Source organism: Hyperolius riggenbachi, chromosome 2 (genome assembly GCF_040937935.1).
Source record: "Hyperolius riggenbachi isolate aHypRig1 chromosome 2, aHypRig1.pri, whole genome shotgun sequence".
In the NCBI taxonomy this organism is placed as follows: domain Eukaryota; kingdom Metazoa; phylum Chordata; class Amphibia; order Anura; family Hyperoliidae; genus Hyperolius; species Hyperolius riggenbachi.
In genome coordinates, this window is record NC_090647.1 from 506,532,577 (window position 1) to 506,548,260 (window position 15,684).

The following is a 15,684-nucleotide window of genomic DNA, read 5'->3' on the forward strand; positions in this document are numbered from 1 at the left end:
GCTCATGAAAACCCAAATTTCCTATCTCAAAAAATTAGCTCCCCTCTGTCCCGCCACACACTGCCAGTGGCACTTACATAGTGATTCAATTTTAGTTCCCCACCTATGAATTGGTTGTGTTTCTGCAGCAAATTGTTGTATACATTTTGAATGACAAAAAAGTTCATTTCATATCAAATGCTATACTACATAGTCTTCTGTTGTGGCAGTTTTGGGGCTCCCCTGGACCCAATTTTGCAGTTCTCATCCAAACCAGGAATTTCAGAAAACGCCTTATTCTCCATCAGCAAAATTCCATAACTGATTAAACCAAACATCCAACCGACTGTCCGGTAACAAAATTGTTAATTCATCAAATAAACTCACAGTGTGCGTAAGCTGCATTACTTTCAGTTTATAAGTGCCTCCTGCTGCCTTAGGTAAAATAGCTTCCTGATGTCCTGATGTGTTAAATCTCTGTACATAGCATAATGATTCAATACATCAATCATAAATCAATTTACACCGTTACCCTGCAGGAAATCCCAAATTTCATCACCATTTATACCTGGAGTCTCAAAGCACTGAAGGCAAGCAGAGCCTATAGATCTGGTCATTTCAATTTGTTCCCTGTAATTCCATTGATTTTGTGTTACTTAGGGTATAGCCTCAGAAAAAAAAAAAAGAAAAAAGTAATTTGCAGATTCCATTTTATGTAAAATTGAATAATTTATCAAAACTGCACAAAACAGAGCAAGGTCAGTTAGGAGTGAAAAACATGTTTCACTCTGTTACTCTTGTGGCATCTAGTTTGGCTTACGGTGGAATAGTTGTGCAGCTTTTTGAAAGCTATCGCTTATAATTTGCTGTATCGAAGAACCATTAAAAATAAATTGGATGCTGTGTTTTATGTAACAGCTTCCAGACAGGTGAACTTGTAACGTGGCTTACTTTTCTTATCATATCCACGTCTATCAAGTTATAAAAGTCATTTTTGTTGTTCATATTTTTGTCCTCCTTGTGCTGCCTATTTGTACTGGTATTATTGGCAGGTCTCTAGAAATGCAATGTTATTTCTTGGCTAGCCAAAACCTGTAAGCATGAGTATTACCGTATTTTTCTGACTATAAGACCCTGACCATAAGATGCACCTAGATTTAGAGGATGAAAAAACGGGAAAAATATATCCTAAACTAGAGATGGCCCGAACTGTTCGCGGGCGAATCTCTATGGGCCGCTACTACTTCTGGGTCGCTATGACCCGGAGTTGTACGGCTGCGCTGGCCCCGGCAGTGCGCATCCTTGATCACGCGCCTGTTGCCGGGCACTCTCTGCGCATGAGCGTGATGTCACTCATGACGTCACGCACATGCGCGGAAAGTGCCCGGCAACAGGAGAGCGATCGAGGACGCGCACCGCCGGGCCAGCGCAGCCGTACTACTCCGTGTCATAGTGACCCGGAAGTAGTATAGGGTGAGGTGTTCGGTGGCGAACGGTTGCGGACATCTCTATCCTAAACCTGGTGCATCCATGGTGAAGGGCATCTTGTGGATTATGCCCCTTTGTACCTCATGCCCCCTTGTACCTCTTGTGTCTCCCTGTGCCCCTCTGTCCCCATGTGTCCACCTGTGCCCCCATGTGTCTGCCTCTGTCCTCCTTGTGTCCTCCTCTAGGCTCCTTTGGGTCCCTGTGTCCTCCTCTGCATGGGCACAGTACAAGGAGTCCCCGACATTGCAGCGGGTTGTAGGTTCATATTGGCAGGCGATCACAAGTCAGGAACTCCCTGCATTTGGACTATATGACGCAGTGACTTTTTTCCCCACTTTTGGGGGAGAAGGTGAGTCTTATAGTCCAAAAAATACGGTAACTCAGCGGACCTAGAAAGAATGCTAAAGTACACCTGGAGTTTGCTTATGGAACAATATCATGCCAAATGTAAAATGTTATAAAATAATAATGTTAACATATGTATAGTGCTTTTCTCCTGTCGGAATTTAAACTCTTGAGAGCTGTAGCCAGTAAAGGCCCACTCAGTAGGCTACCCTGGAGCATTGCCCAAGGACTTCGTACTGAATAGATATTTGGCCCCAGGCAGCATTCAAAACCTGTCCAAAAAGTTGTAGCATACATGAGCCGCCAAAATGTACCAAAAGCTTTATTTATAGAAAATTTATATACCCATATAGACAGCTGTCATTCAAAATTTCAAGACGTATGATTAATATTGCTGATGAGATGTATCTCTCTTACCAGAGAATGAATACAAACAAAACCAGCATGCATCTCGGTATGCGGGGGCCCCTTTAATGCAGCTAGCTGAAGTCCTCTAAGATGGATAACATAAAGTGTTGTAAGCAGGATGCAAGCAATGGGTAATAAGCAATAGCATCAGGCCAAAGCACAAATAAGCCTCTTCGCAGGGCCACAAGGCAGAATAAGGCAGAGATGGGGCTTCTGATGTTAGAGTCAGGGACAAATATGACCATAGAGCTAAAAGTCCCACCCCTGCCTAATCATCCCTGGTAGTTCTACAGATGGGTAGTAACTAAGTGTTTATGTTTAGAGGCCAGACTGCTGCATGATACCACACCTTTCTAAATTTACAAGAAAAGGGGAGAGTAGCAGCACTTTAAATTAAGGAGATCTTCAAGGGGACACCAGGATATTATTTGCTTGAGGCAGAGGAGATTGTAGGGAGAGGAGGCATCAAGACAATGCCATTTGGAGCCAAATAAGCTCAGGGTGGCTTTGGCTCTATGGCTGTATGGCTATATAGTGTCTTTAGATGAAGCTCAGGTTGGAGACACTCGACACTCGGAGGTGTGTATAGGGGTGGAGGGTTCACTGGTTAAAGGGGAACTGAAGAGAGAGGTATATGGAGGCTGCCATGTTTATTTCCTTTTAAGCAATGCCAGTTGCCAGGCCCTCCTGCTGATCCTCTGCCTCTAATACTATTAGCCATAGCCCCCGAACAAGCATGCAGCAGATCAGGTGTTTCAGACTTTAAAGTCAGATCTGACAAGACTAGCTGCATGCTTGTTTCTGGTGTTATTCAGATACCACTGCAGAGAAACAGACCAGCAGGGCTGCCAGTCAACTGGTATTAATTAATAGGAAATAAATATGGCAGCCTCCGTATACCTCTTACTTCAGTTCCTCTTTAAGTAGTGAGAAGGGAGTGTTTAACTAATCAAACTGAGCTTTAAAGGACAACTAAAACGAAAAAGTTAGATATTGTCCTAAAAGGAGATAAGACTCTGGATCCATTAAACCATTCCCTCTGTGCCCCCATTTACATCTCCCACTGGCTGCATATTTGGGTCTCCTTAGAAGTACTTGGGTCTCCGAGACAAGACAAGCAGCTCTGTAATGTGCACACGTGAGTCCACGCACACACATGTGCAGTACAGAGCCACTAAAGTCAGAGTCCGGATAGGCCTCTGGTGGTGAAACTAGGGAACACAGAGGGGAGAAAAGGCTCTGAGGCACAGGTGTCAAGCACAAGGCACATGAGCCGACTGGGGCCCTCCTTTCTATTTTATGTGGCCCTCAAGAGCTTCCAGTGTCCATCATTGTAAGCAGCAAAAGAAAGACAGCACACTGACTTCCCATCCAAAGGAGTGTTCCAGTGACAGTGCTTCTGATTGAAACGTCAGCATGAGCAAGGGCACAGCAATAACCCACAGGGCACCTCCCAAGAGATTAGCATGGGACCTTCTCCATGGATCCAACCCCCACCATTACTGGTAAATCATACACACACACCTACACGTAGCAGAGTAGGGTACCTGCTCCAACACGGTGTCGTGTCTCTTCTGCTTTTCCTGGCAGTAGCACGCTTTGTGTTTCTATACCTCCTTCTCCCAATCATGTGACATGCCTCAGGAGCCAGAGGTATGCAGCATAGGGTGTGTGGCTGTCGGGAGGACCAGAGGAGACCCGAAGCAGCACTGGGGCAGGTGCTGTTAATATGAAACTGATCCACTGCACTTCTCTGCAGAATGAAGAGGAGCAGCCCTCCCCCTCCCTCTCTCCCATAGTTATGCCATTAGTTTGCGACTTTTCAATAGTGTTATATTTTAATAAAAATTTGGCCCATGACTTAGACTATGTATGTTATATATTTTGGCCCCTTACGGGATTGAGTTTGACACCCCTGCTCTAAGGGATCCAGAGCTTTCCCTTCTCTTAGGTGAGTAGGACCAGAGACTGCTGGTACAATAACGACGGAATCCCAACGAATCGCCGTGCATACCCGCCGCAATCGCCATCACCGCCGCACGCCGGGATCCTTCTAACATCCACTCTGCCGTCTCTATGACGGTAGAGTCATGTGAGCCGGTCAGGAGCCACTTTCATTGGCTCCTGACCATGTCTATCAATGTAAGCCAATGGGAGCGGCTTACATTGATAGACACGGCCAGGAGCCAATTAAATCGGCTCTTGACTGGCTCACATGGCTCTGGCGTCATAGAGACAGGCAGAGCCAGTGAGCTGCGGCGAGAGACGTCGGGTTTGAGCGGCGCGATCAGCAGGGAGCGACGGATGCGCGATGCGGGCGGTGATTGAAATCTACACCCTGTCAGCCAGGAGCCCACATAAACAGGGCGTATATTTCAATCATTGTGGTCCTTAAGTCAATGGGAACTTGGCTGGCTCCCCGTTTGAATCCCCCGCCGGAGGAGGCTTCGGCTCCCAAAGACGGGTGGCTCTGTTCTGCACATGGATGAGCACGCAAGTACTTCTGAAGCCTTCTTTGGCGGCAGAAATCAGTATTCAACCAATTGGTCTAATACTGCTAGCGGGGGAGCCAGCCCTGGAATGAGGGATTCGTGAGAGGAGTGGGAAGGCTCTAGGACCCAGAGCCTTCCCTCTCCTTAGGTAAGTATCTGTTGGAATTTTGTTTTACAGGTTCCCATTGACTTTGACTGATGCAGTCACTTAACCAAAGTATTTTTTACCATTTACATTCATTGTATCCTAGTAATGTGTTGCTTCTGCCTTTTTCATGCATGAAGGGCAAGATCTGAATTACTCTATAAATATCAAATTCAAATAATTATTAGCTAAGTGACAGAGGAAGGCATCACTTTAATGCCGTATTCCCTGCCTTTGTCTTTAACATGCACAAGACGCTATCTGTAATAAGCCTTCACACAATGCAATGTTCTCTGATCACAGAGGAAGTCTGTAAGTCAAGCAGCTGAAAAATTCAATCCTGTTTTATATTGTGAAGTTTTTTTTTTTCTTTTATGTGCTGCGGTAAGCAATAGACTTGATTGCTCTTGTAAACAAATGAACGCTTCTTTGTTTATGGGGAAGACAATTAATTTATTCCACAATGTCGCCACATATCCATTCTTTAACTCAGTGCATCGCTAGCAGAGACTGCAGCCTACAGCATGGAAATGTGTTTGAAGACCACGGACACTGGATGGGTGCAGGGACAATGCCATGGCCACTGGAAGGTTTGGCAGGTGTCATACAACATCTGATCTATCAGTGGATTTTTAAAGGAAAATTACAACTTTGCTATAAAAATTAGTTGCCATGAACATACATCAGTGCTACACAAGTCTTATTGCAGTTAATAATAGTATTGCTTATACTCTCTAATCAACTCTCTTTTCCTCAGCATGGTCGATAGTCTTCGTAAGAAAACCCTCAAGACAAGACAAATAACATTTATATTGCGCTTTTCTCCTGGCGGACTCAAAGCGCCAGAGCTGCAGCCACTAGGGCACGCTCTATAGGCAGTAGCAGTGTTAGGGAGACTTGCCTAAGGTCTCCTACTGAATAGGTGCTGGCTTACTGAGCAGACAGAGCCGAGATTTGAACCCATGTATCCTGTGTCAGAGGCAGAGCCCTTAGCTATTACACCATCCAGCCACTGCTTAAGGATATGTAGCCAGGCATGGCCTTGCCTATCGTGTTCAACAGTTGTCAAGAGAAAAATTAGACAAGACAAATAACATTTATATTGTGCTTTTCTCCTGGCGGACTCAAAGCGCCAGAGCTGCAGCCACTAGGGCACACTCTATAGGCAGTAGCAGTGTTAGGAAGACTTGCCTAAGGTCTCCTACTGAATAGGTGCTGGCTTACTGAACAGGCAGAGCCGAGATTCAAACCCTGGTCTCCTGTGTCCGAGGCAGAGCCCTTAACCATTACACCATCCAGCCACAAGTAACTGTAAACCCGAAGGATGTACGGGAGACATAACCCAATATCTTCACAGACGCAAAATATATATCTTACTTCCTCCTTTGAGACTATGGCACATATGCAATTCACTTTTTCTCCTGAGTTTTCGCCTAGGTGATATTTTCACACCCTGTTATAAAATGCCTTTTACGTCACCAACAAGCAAGGAAATGCTAAAAATAATTTTGATAGTAGTTTTTCACTAACTTTTAGGTACTTTTTCAATTGTAAAATGCTGAAAAGTTAGTTTAAAGAGAAGATGAAAATTATCTCCTAAGAGATAACTCGGGAGAAAAAGTTAATTGCATATGGGCCTATATCTCCTACACAGAGAACAATGGATAACAACACTCATAGGTCCATATGCAATTAACTTTTTCTCCTAAGTCTTCTCCTAAGTGATATTTTCAAACTCTCCAGCAATCAAGAAATAATTAAAATTGTTTTGAAGGTGCTCTCTCCCGCCACTCTCCCGTCACTGAACCCCACTCACTCTGCTGTCGGTATGACAGCAGAGCTCGGTGAGCCGCGCATGAGCTGATGTCATTGGCTCCTGACCCTGTGATTGCTATGAGCAAATTTGAATGCAAATTGGCAGGAGAGCGGCGCAATCGGTGGTAGTGGAGGGAGCTTGCGGTGCGGCAATTGAAAAACCTGCCAGAGATAACAGATCTTAAACAGGGCATATATTTCAATTAGTTTGGTCCGGAAGCAGTTTAAGACTTAAAGAGAAACTCCGACCAAGAATTGAACTTTATCCCAATCAGTAGCTGATACTCCCTTTTACATGAGAAATCCATTGCTTTTCACAAACAGACCATCAGGGGGCGCTGTATGGCTGATATTGTGGTGAAACCCCTCCCAAAAGAAACAAGAAAAGTACGTACTCCTGGCAGTTTCCTGTCTGTGAACCTTGCTGCATTGTGGAAAATAGCTGTTTACAGCTGTTTCCAACTGCCAAAAACCATGCAGCAGCTACATCACCTACCAACAGTAAAAATGTTTACTGGAGTTCCTCTTTAAAGTTACCATTCATCTTACAGATGAATGTTCTGATCCCATGAAAGTTCCAGCTTAGAGAACATGATGAAATAGATCACAGCACCTTCTACTTTCACTTGTGTGACCCTATGTAAGTCTAGATATAGATAGCTCATAGCTCATAAGTCCATTTTCAGGAAGTTGCTGGGCTACCCATACACAACCAATAAGTCAGTAGAGTGGTCTGCACCTCCTATTGTAAGTACTATAAAAATGTATATTCAAAATCTGCATGACTAGCACCACTACAATAACCTTAAAATAATTTGCCACTACAATTGTATTTTGCAGCTGCCTCTGAAACAATTTACATAGCTTGCTGTGAGGGCAACCACTCAGACGTTACAATTTTTTTTATTTGCCTAAAGGAGCTTAGGCAGTCCTAAAACTTTGGATATTATACAAATACAGGCTTAAATTTCATCCCTCTTTGCAAAGTCCTCCTGTCGTGAACCATGTAGGCTAGTATAATATTGTGGAGGCTCACACTTGTATATCTACAGGAAAAAAATGCTGAGCTACAGTGCTGGCCACAAAGAGTTCATATTTTGACAGCATAGGTAGTAGGGTGGAGGGTAGTTCTATGCACACCAGAAATAGCTGCTTCCTAGCTGGGGAACACCCCCTTCTTGCAGCTGTAATGGATCAAGAAATTGAAAAAAAAAACAGCTTTACCAGGTTGTGATGAAAGAAGAGAATATGGAGCTGTTTAAAAGTGATGTGTGTGAATTTAGAGCTAGTGCAGAAGAAAAGTTATTATAATTTGACTCTAATTGAATCCCTTTACATTCTTTGTGAAATGACCACTATGTCTTCCCTTTCAAGCGACTTGTTCATCTTCCATTCCTAAAGGCGAGGCAGGGTGTCAAATCATCGATCCAAAATTACCTTTTTTTCAATTCATTCTTTTTTCTCCTCCAGTAATATCCATGTAATAAAAGTGTTGATTGCCAGAAGGAATCACTTGAAAAAGACCATTAGATACCGTTCAATTTAAATACAAAGTGCTAATCTGTAATTGAGCCCATATTAATAAAGAAGATGACCATAATGTACAATGAGGCGTCTAGCGTTGGCATGCCATGTTGTAGGTGGTGCACTATATATGTAAAGACAATGGTTGTATTATTTTCTTTTTTAAAAGGGGGCAAGTAACACTTTCCACTTGAAATTTCTTAGCTGCATTTTTTTTATTCTTATTACAGGCATGCAATCTTAGGGAGAAAATGCCTTAAATTGTGTCTGATGATCACTTGCCATCCTTTATGGAGAAGTCTCCTGTTGCTTCATTAAAAGCTCTGCTGGTAGCTGACGAATGGGCCATTCTTTAGAACCCGATACAACTAAACTGCCTTCCGAGTAACTCATCCATCAAACTTTATATCACCACATTATATCAAAGGGTTTCCATTCGATATTGGATAAAGCTTTACTGCAAAGGTCATAATTATTTTTTAGAATGCCAGGCGTGAGTTCCTTTTCTCGTTCCTGGAATTTTAAATGATACGGGTTCTTGCGGAAGGCATAAGTGCATCTCCCACTTATCATACTTGTATGGCTCTGTACTTGTGCGAATCAAACTGCTCCTTATGATTTCCTAACATATAAAGTACATACAAGTGTCCATTAGCCTGTAAGAAAAACTATATTTATATTTGATGAGTAGTGGACTTTTTTTTTTCCATTTTGGAAACCGCGCTGTCAGAAAAGCAGAGAGGAGAGCATAATGAAAAATCGCATTTACACGTCACTTGATGACCCACCCCTGTAATTAGACATCTACATTTTTGCTGTGGTTTGCAATTAGCTTAAAGCGGACATGAACTTAGAAGTTCCTCTCTGCTCTAAAAGATTAGCAACAGCATAATAGTCTTTAAAGCAAACGTCAACTGAAAATTACAAGTCAAAATAAACATACACAGATCATACTTACCTCCTGTGTAGTCTACGTATCAGTCTCTTTCTCCTCTCCTGCGTCCTGTTTGTCCACTGTGATCAATGGAATTCTCTGTCCTTCATTTTTATAATGCCCATTACCCCATAACAGCTTCCTGATCAGCACACTGTTAAACTGTAATATCGTCCACTTGAGCCATTGGGAAATATGGACATTACTTGCACATCAGTTGTCCTTTCAGTTATAAATGACAGCAACTGATGTATTCCTGATAGCAACTGATATATTTCAGTTCTGACAAAATCTTGTCAGAACTGGAATAAATTGTAAGAAGAATATAAAGAGATTCTGAGAAGAACTGACGGCGAGTTAAGTATGTAATATTTATTTGCAGGTACATTGTGTTTATTTTAAAGAATTCTACTCGGTTCAGGTTCACTTTAAAGAGGAACTGAAGTAAGAGGTATACGGAGGCTGCCATATTTATTTCCTTTTAATCAATACTAGTTGCCTGGCAGCCCTGCTGGTCTGTTTCACTGCAGTAGTATCTGAATAACACCAGAAACAAGCATGCAGCTAGTCTTGTCAGATCTGACTTTAAAGTCTGAAACACCTGATCTGCTGCATGCTTGTTCAGGGGCTATGGCTAATAGTATTAGAGGCAGAGGATCAGCAGGGCTGCCAGGCAACTGGTGTTGCTTAAAAGGAAATAAACATGCCTCCATATACCTCTCTCTTCAGTTCCCCTTTAAATAAAAAGATTCCTTTCTTACAGCTGATACAAATCCTGCAAGAAGTTTGCAGTGGTGATGAGGGCCCGTTTCCACTATCGCGAATCCGCATGCGTTGCCCGCATGCGGATTCGCACAGTCAGTACAAGTGGATGGGACTGTTTCCACTTGTGCGTTTCCCCGCACGTTTTTCTGTGCAGAAAAAGTCTGCAGGGTAGGGCCCTCAGAATTCGCCTGCATGTGGAATGCAGGCGAATCGCACGCAATGTATTTAATAGGGAAATCGCATGCGTTTTCCCCATGCGTTTTTTGCAGCGATTTCGCATAGGTATTAATGTTAATTTACACAGGCAGTGACATGGTTAAATTCGCATACAGCCTTACCTATGCGAAATCGCATGCGAAATCGCGGCAAAAACCGCATGCGGAATCGCACCCGCATGCGATTTGCCTGCGGTGATTCGCCGGCGATTCCGCAACGCTATAGTGGAAACGGGCCCTGAGTCACAAATGAGGGGGAGTTAAATAGGCTGCTAAACTCTCTAAATCCATACAAGGTGTATTTCTCTGTGTTTTCCTTTTAGATTAAAGTCTGTATCACAGCTAACAGGTGGTAAAGATGCATTATATTCCGTCTTACCCCCTCAATAATGGGGAACGAAGGACTTATTGGTTTGGAAGTCCAAACATACCTATAATCAGAAAGGAGGAATCTGCACAACAGTCTTCAGGAACAAAGCAGCAAGTTTATTGTCCCATTACACACACATGCAATAAAGATCTGACCAAATGGCCGACGATCGTTTCGGGGCACCCAGGGTCTCCTTTGTCAAGACATAGGACATGGTACATGTTTTTTCTGTCCTATGCCTTGACAAAGGTGGACCCCAGGGCCCCAAAACGATTGTCGGCCATTTGGTTGCATGTGTGTGTCATGGGACAATAAACTTGCTGCTTTGTTCCTGAAGACTGTGCGGATTCCTCCTTTCTGATACTGGATTTTCATTGCCTTGGAATCCTGCATCAGTTGATCCACACACTAAGGTGTGCATTTTTTTTGTTTGTTTTCTTCAACCATACCCATACTCGCCATTTGGGCTGAAAATCTAGTGTATGTCCAGGTGTCCTACAAAGTTACCTAGAGAGCCATAACTTTAAGGCTACTTTCCCACCAAGACGTTGCGTTTTAGGGGACGTTATGGTCGCATAACGTGCCCCTAACGCAACGCATGGTGGTGTTGAAGTTGGACGTCAGATTGAGCTGCGTTATGCAGCTATCAAAGCAGCCGCTCCAGGTTAGTGATAGGAAGTCAGGATCTTTTTAAGGATTTGGATCATTTGAATCGGATCATTGAAAAGATCCGGATCTTTGAACCGAATCATTTGAATCATTTTACTAGGGAAGCAGACTCTGGGTGAAATGACTAGCAGGACAGGACTTTCCCTGCATTGTACATTATGTATGTTCCTGTTTCTTCCAGACAGACATCCTGTGAACCGAATCTTTCATTGTGATGATCTGGATGATTCGACTCACAAAAAAAGATCCGGATCAAATGAACGATTCATTCATGATCCATACAACACTACAGTCCCACCACGAGTCATCACAGTGCAGTGAATATTAATTAGCCATGTGGCTGGCCGCGGAGGAGGAGGGGAGACCTCCTCCTCCAATATTACTGAGCATGTGCAAACAGTCTAACGGGGCTTAGCCCAGTATAACGTACAGCATGCAGCACTTTGTTTAAACGTGCTGCGTTACTATGTAACTGAACGTGTGCACTGTGAACAGCAACATTGATTTTACAGTGCTGTGAGTTAGGCTGCGTTAATGGCTGCTGTAACGTGGGACTTTAACGTCCCACCGTGAAACCAGCCTAAATGACGCCAAAGAGTGAGTGCATTGTTCCCTTCCTTACCCCACCCTCTGTAACGTAACGTAACGTACGTGTGTAAAGTAGTCATCCCTCCTGTTCTCTCAACAGAAACAGTACACACCTTGGATATACCCCAATGGCGTGTCCATGCATAGCATTCATTGCCTATAGTCTAACCCTAAAGACTGAGCTCACTCATTTACAAGTGACACTAATAGCACTTTTGCATGAACCCCAATGAGTGATCCAAACATGTAAGTTTTAGGAACATCACCTTCTTGATGCTCTGTGCACTGCTAGGACTTGTGAGCAGTGGGGTATCTAGACATCATGGGGCCCCATAGCAAATCTTTCATGGGGCCCCTCAGATGGAGGCACTATTAACCAATGCCACCTGCCCCTACCCTGTGGGTATGAGTTAGCTGGGGCAATTTACATAATCATGCAATCAACACTGTACATAGTTCATGGGCACTGAGACAAAGCCAGAGGGTGAAGGAACACCAGAGAGTTAGTGGTGAATACATTAAACACCACCTGGGCCCCCTATGCTCCGGGGCCCCATAGCAGTTGCTATGGCTATTGCTACGCCCTTGTTTGTGAGTAGGGATGATCACAGATATGCAACATTTTCCGAGTTGATGCAAATGTATTCAAATTTTTATGCAAATATATGCAGCTTGAAAATGGACCAATCCATTTAAACCTGGGTTTAAATGGATTGGCCCGTTTTCATGCTGCATACATTTGCATAAAAAATGTGCATTATTTCGGAAAAATTTGCATCTCATTGATCCTCCCTACTTGTGAGAAGTTACTTGGCTTCTGCAGTAGCCTAGCTGCAAGTGCTTACTTGTTTATATGATCGAGGGGGCCTCAATCACACTTGGCATTATACATTTTGAAAGGTAATACTTTAGAAAAAGGAAGCTACCTGTGCCTGATGGAATTCTTTTAAAGTGAATGGGAACCGTATTTTTTAAAAAAAGAAGCAAATAATTACCTAAGGAGAGGGAAGGCTCTGGGTCATATAGAGCCTTCCGTCTCCTCTATCAGTGCCCTCTATCCTGTGCTGGCTCCCCTCCCCCGTTTCAATCCCCCGCCAAAAGGGTATTTGGAAGTCTTCGGGAGCTGTGTCCTCCCGAAGACATGCGGCTCCATACTGCACAGTCGTGAGCGTGCAAGAGAGTGTGCTTGCGCAGGCGCAGTACAGGGCCGCCCTTCTTCAGGAGCACTCGGGCTCCCTGAAGACTTCTGAAGCCTCCTTCGGCCGGGTAAAGCAGTATTTGACTAATTTAGTCAAATACTGCTACCGGGCGAGCCAGCACTGGAACGAGGGGACCAGGAGAGGAGCGGGAAGGCTCTATAGGTCCCACAGCCTTCCCTCTCCTTGGGTAAGTATCTGTCTCATTTTTTTAAATGCGGTTCCAATTCACTTTAAATGTACTCAGTTCTATCATTTTGATTCTCTTTGGCAGATGTGTAATGGCTGGGCACATTGGTTCTCCCTTTAAAGCAAACCTGAAGCGAAAATAAACTCATGAGAAAATGAATTGTTATTGAAATAGAACATTAGTAGCGAGGAAAAGAGTATCATATTGTTTTCCAGTACAGGAAGAGTTAAAAAAACCTTCAGTACAGGTGGTCCCTGACTTACGAACGCCCGAGTTACAAACAACCTGCCGATACGAACGGCAGGGGTTCTGTGTTTCCATGGGAACAAGTCAAAAACAAAATGTTTTTAAATTGGACTTGTAGTTTTTGAGAAAATTGATTTAAAAAAAATTCAAAGAAAAAATGGCTTTTTAAACTTGTATAAACAGGTACAAAGGGCAGAGGTGACACAGGGGAGGGAGGATACCGGAAGGCACAGGGGGGCACAGAGGAGGTACAGGAGACAGAGTTGGCACAATGTTCCGACTTAAGAACAGATTCAGGTTAAGAACGAACCTACAATCCCTATCTCGTACGTTAACCGGGGACTACCTGTAGTTATCTTTGCAAAAGATTTTGAAAAAGCTTTTCTCAGCTATTCGACCAATTTGGTCCTGTTTTCTAAAACACTTAAACAGCCAAGAAACAGTAAAGTTTTCCTGCAGAAAAGTTCAACGGCTCATTATTTCTGCTTTGTTTTATAGCTGAAGGCCTCTTTCACAGTAGGACGTTGCGTTTTGATGCGACGTTAAAGTTAAATTGCGACGCAAATTACAACGCAACGCCCCCAAAAAGTCACAACGCAACTTAATGTCCCGTTATCGTCGCATACAGTAGATTATACAGGCAATGAAAAGTATGCTTCCAAGTCATTACTGAGCATGTGCAAACAGTCTAGGGCAGCTAATAACGTGTATAACGCACTGCATGCAGTACTTTCACTTAACGTGCAGTGTTAGTCACCAACGCAACGTGTGCACTGTGAAAGGGGCATTGATTTTTCATTGCAGTGAGTTATTCTGCGTTAAATGCTGTTTTAACGTGCGACTTAAACGTCGCACTGTGAAAGAGGCCTAAAAGGCAGAGTGTGGTTTCAAAAATGCAAATATGACAGAATGAGGCACTGCCATAAAAATGCTACTTAACTGAAAATAAAAATATGAGCCTCTTTTCTTTGCTACTTATGTTCTATTAATTATCCATACTACATATACAATCAATTATCTCAAAAGTTTATTTTTGCTTTAGTGTCACTTTATGGATATAATTTCTAATAATAGTGATACCAGCATTACAACAAACACAACAGTTAAGCAATTTTTTTTCCAGTGACAGGTAAATTATTATTTTTTTTATCCCGTGTAAATGACACTAATTAATATTCTAAAATCAACCCTTCTTCTGAATGTTTACTTTGCTGTATCAAATATTTTATTTGGATCCATCCATGATGAAGGAGCTAATTATAAGTAAACTAATCCGCTTTTGCTTGTTTTTTTGTTCCCAAAAGGTTTCTGTTAACCATCTGAAGCCATTAACTCAGCTTAGAGATAATATGGATGAGGGTAAGTGTGACAACATGTGATTGTTTTATTTTAAAGGGAGACAATAGAAAGAAATGAATTAATGAGGAACAAGTCTTTGGAAGGAAAGCTTCTAGGTTGGTAGATCAAAATAACTCACAGAGCAGCCAAAGGGAAAGAATGCTGCTTTTTCCCTAAAGTTGTGGAGAATTGCAGGGCTGGAAAGGCCCCAAAGGCTCGGGCCTTGGGCAGCTGCAGGCCAAACGGCACCCGGACATGAAAGAGTTACTACATGTGGAAGAGGAGGTGGAACATGGGGAGTAAGACGTGAAAAAGAAAACTGCTGCTCAAGGGAGCTGTTTATGAAAGAAAGGGGGTGCTGTACATGGATGATACATAGGGAAGAGCGGGCTGCACATGGAATGGGAGTGGTGCTGCGGAACAAGAAAGACGAGTCACAACATATTTAGCCAAGGGCAGTGATGGCTAACCTTGGCACTCCAGCTGTGGTGGAACTACAAGTCCCATGAGGCACTGCAATACTCTGACAGCTCTAAGCGTAACTTGGGGAGGCAGAGGCATGATGAGATTTGTAGTTTTGTCACAGCTGGAGTGCCAAGGTTAGCCATCACTGGCCTAGGGGCACAAAAAATTAACATCGGCCTTCATGATTTGGACTTTAAGGGGCACTATGGCAAAAAATTGTAAAACAAATAAGAAGTACGTTTTTTTTTCCAGAGTAAAATGAGCCATAAATTACTTTTCTCCTATGTTGCTGTCACTTACAGTAGGTAGTAGAAATCTGACAGAAGCGGCAGGTTTTGGACTAGTCTATCTCTTCATGGGGGGATTCTCTGGAATGTATTTATTTTGAAAACTACTTAGTGAATGGCAGTTGCTTTGTCCAAATGCCAAAAAACTGTGTAGTGAGCAGGGAAGCTGGCCGGCATCATTGTTTACATCCTTTTTAGGGAATATCTTTAAAAAGAATAAAAGCC

At 43.1% G+C, this 15,684-nt stretch overlaps 1 long non-coding RNA gene across 1 annotated transcript in view; it reads left to right on the forward strand.

Moving 5' to 3' along the window:
- Positions 1-15,684, forward strand: part of LOC137544998 (uncharacterized) — a 78,703-nt gene that overhangs the window by 16,803 nt on the left and 46,216 nt on the right. Inside the window, exon 2 of the long non-coding RNA XR_011025959.1 lies at positions 14,674-14,728. This is a non-coding gene — a long non-coding RNA (uncharacterized lncRNA). The remainder of the gene's footprint in view (positions 1-14,673; positions 14,729-15,684) is intronic.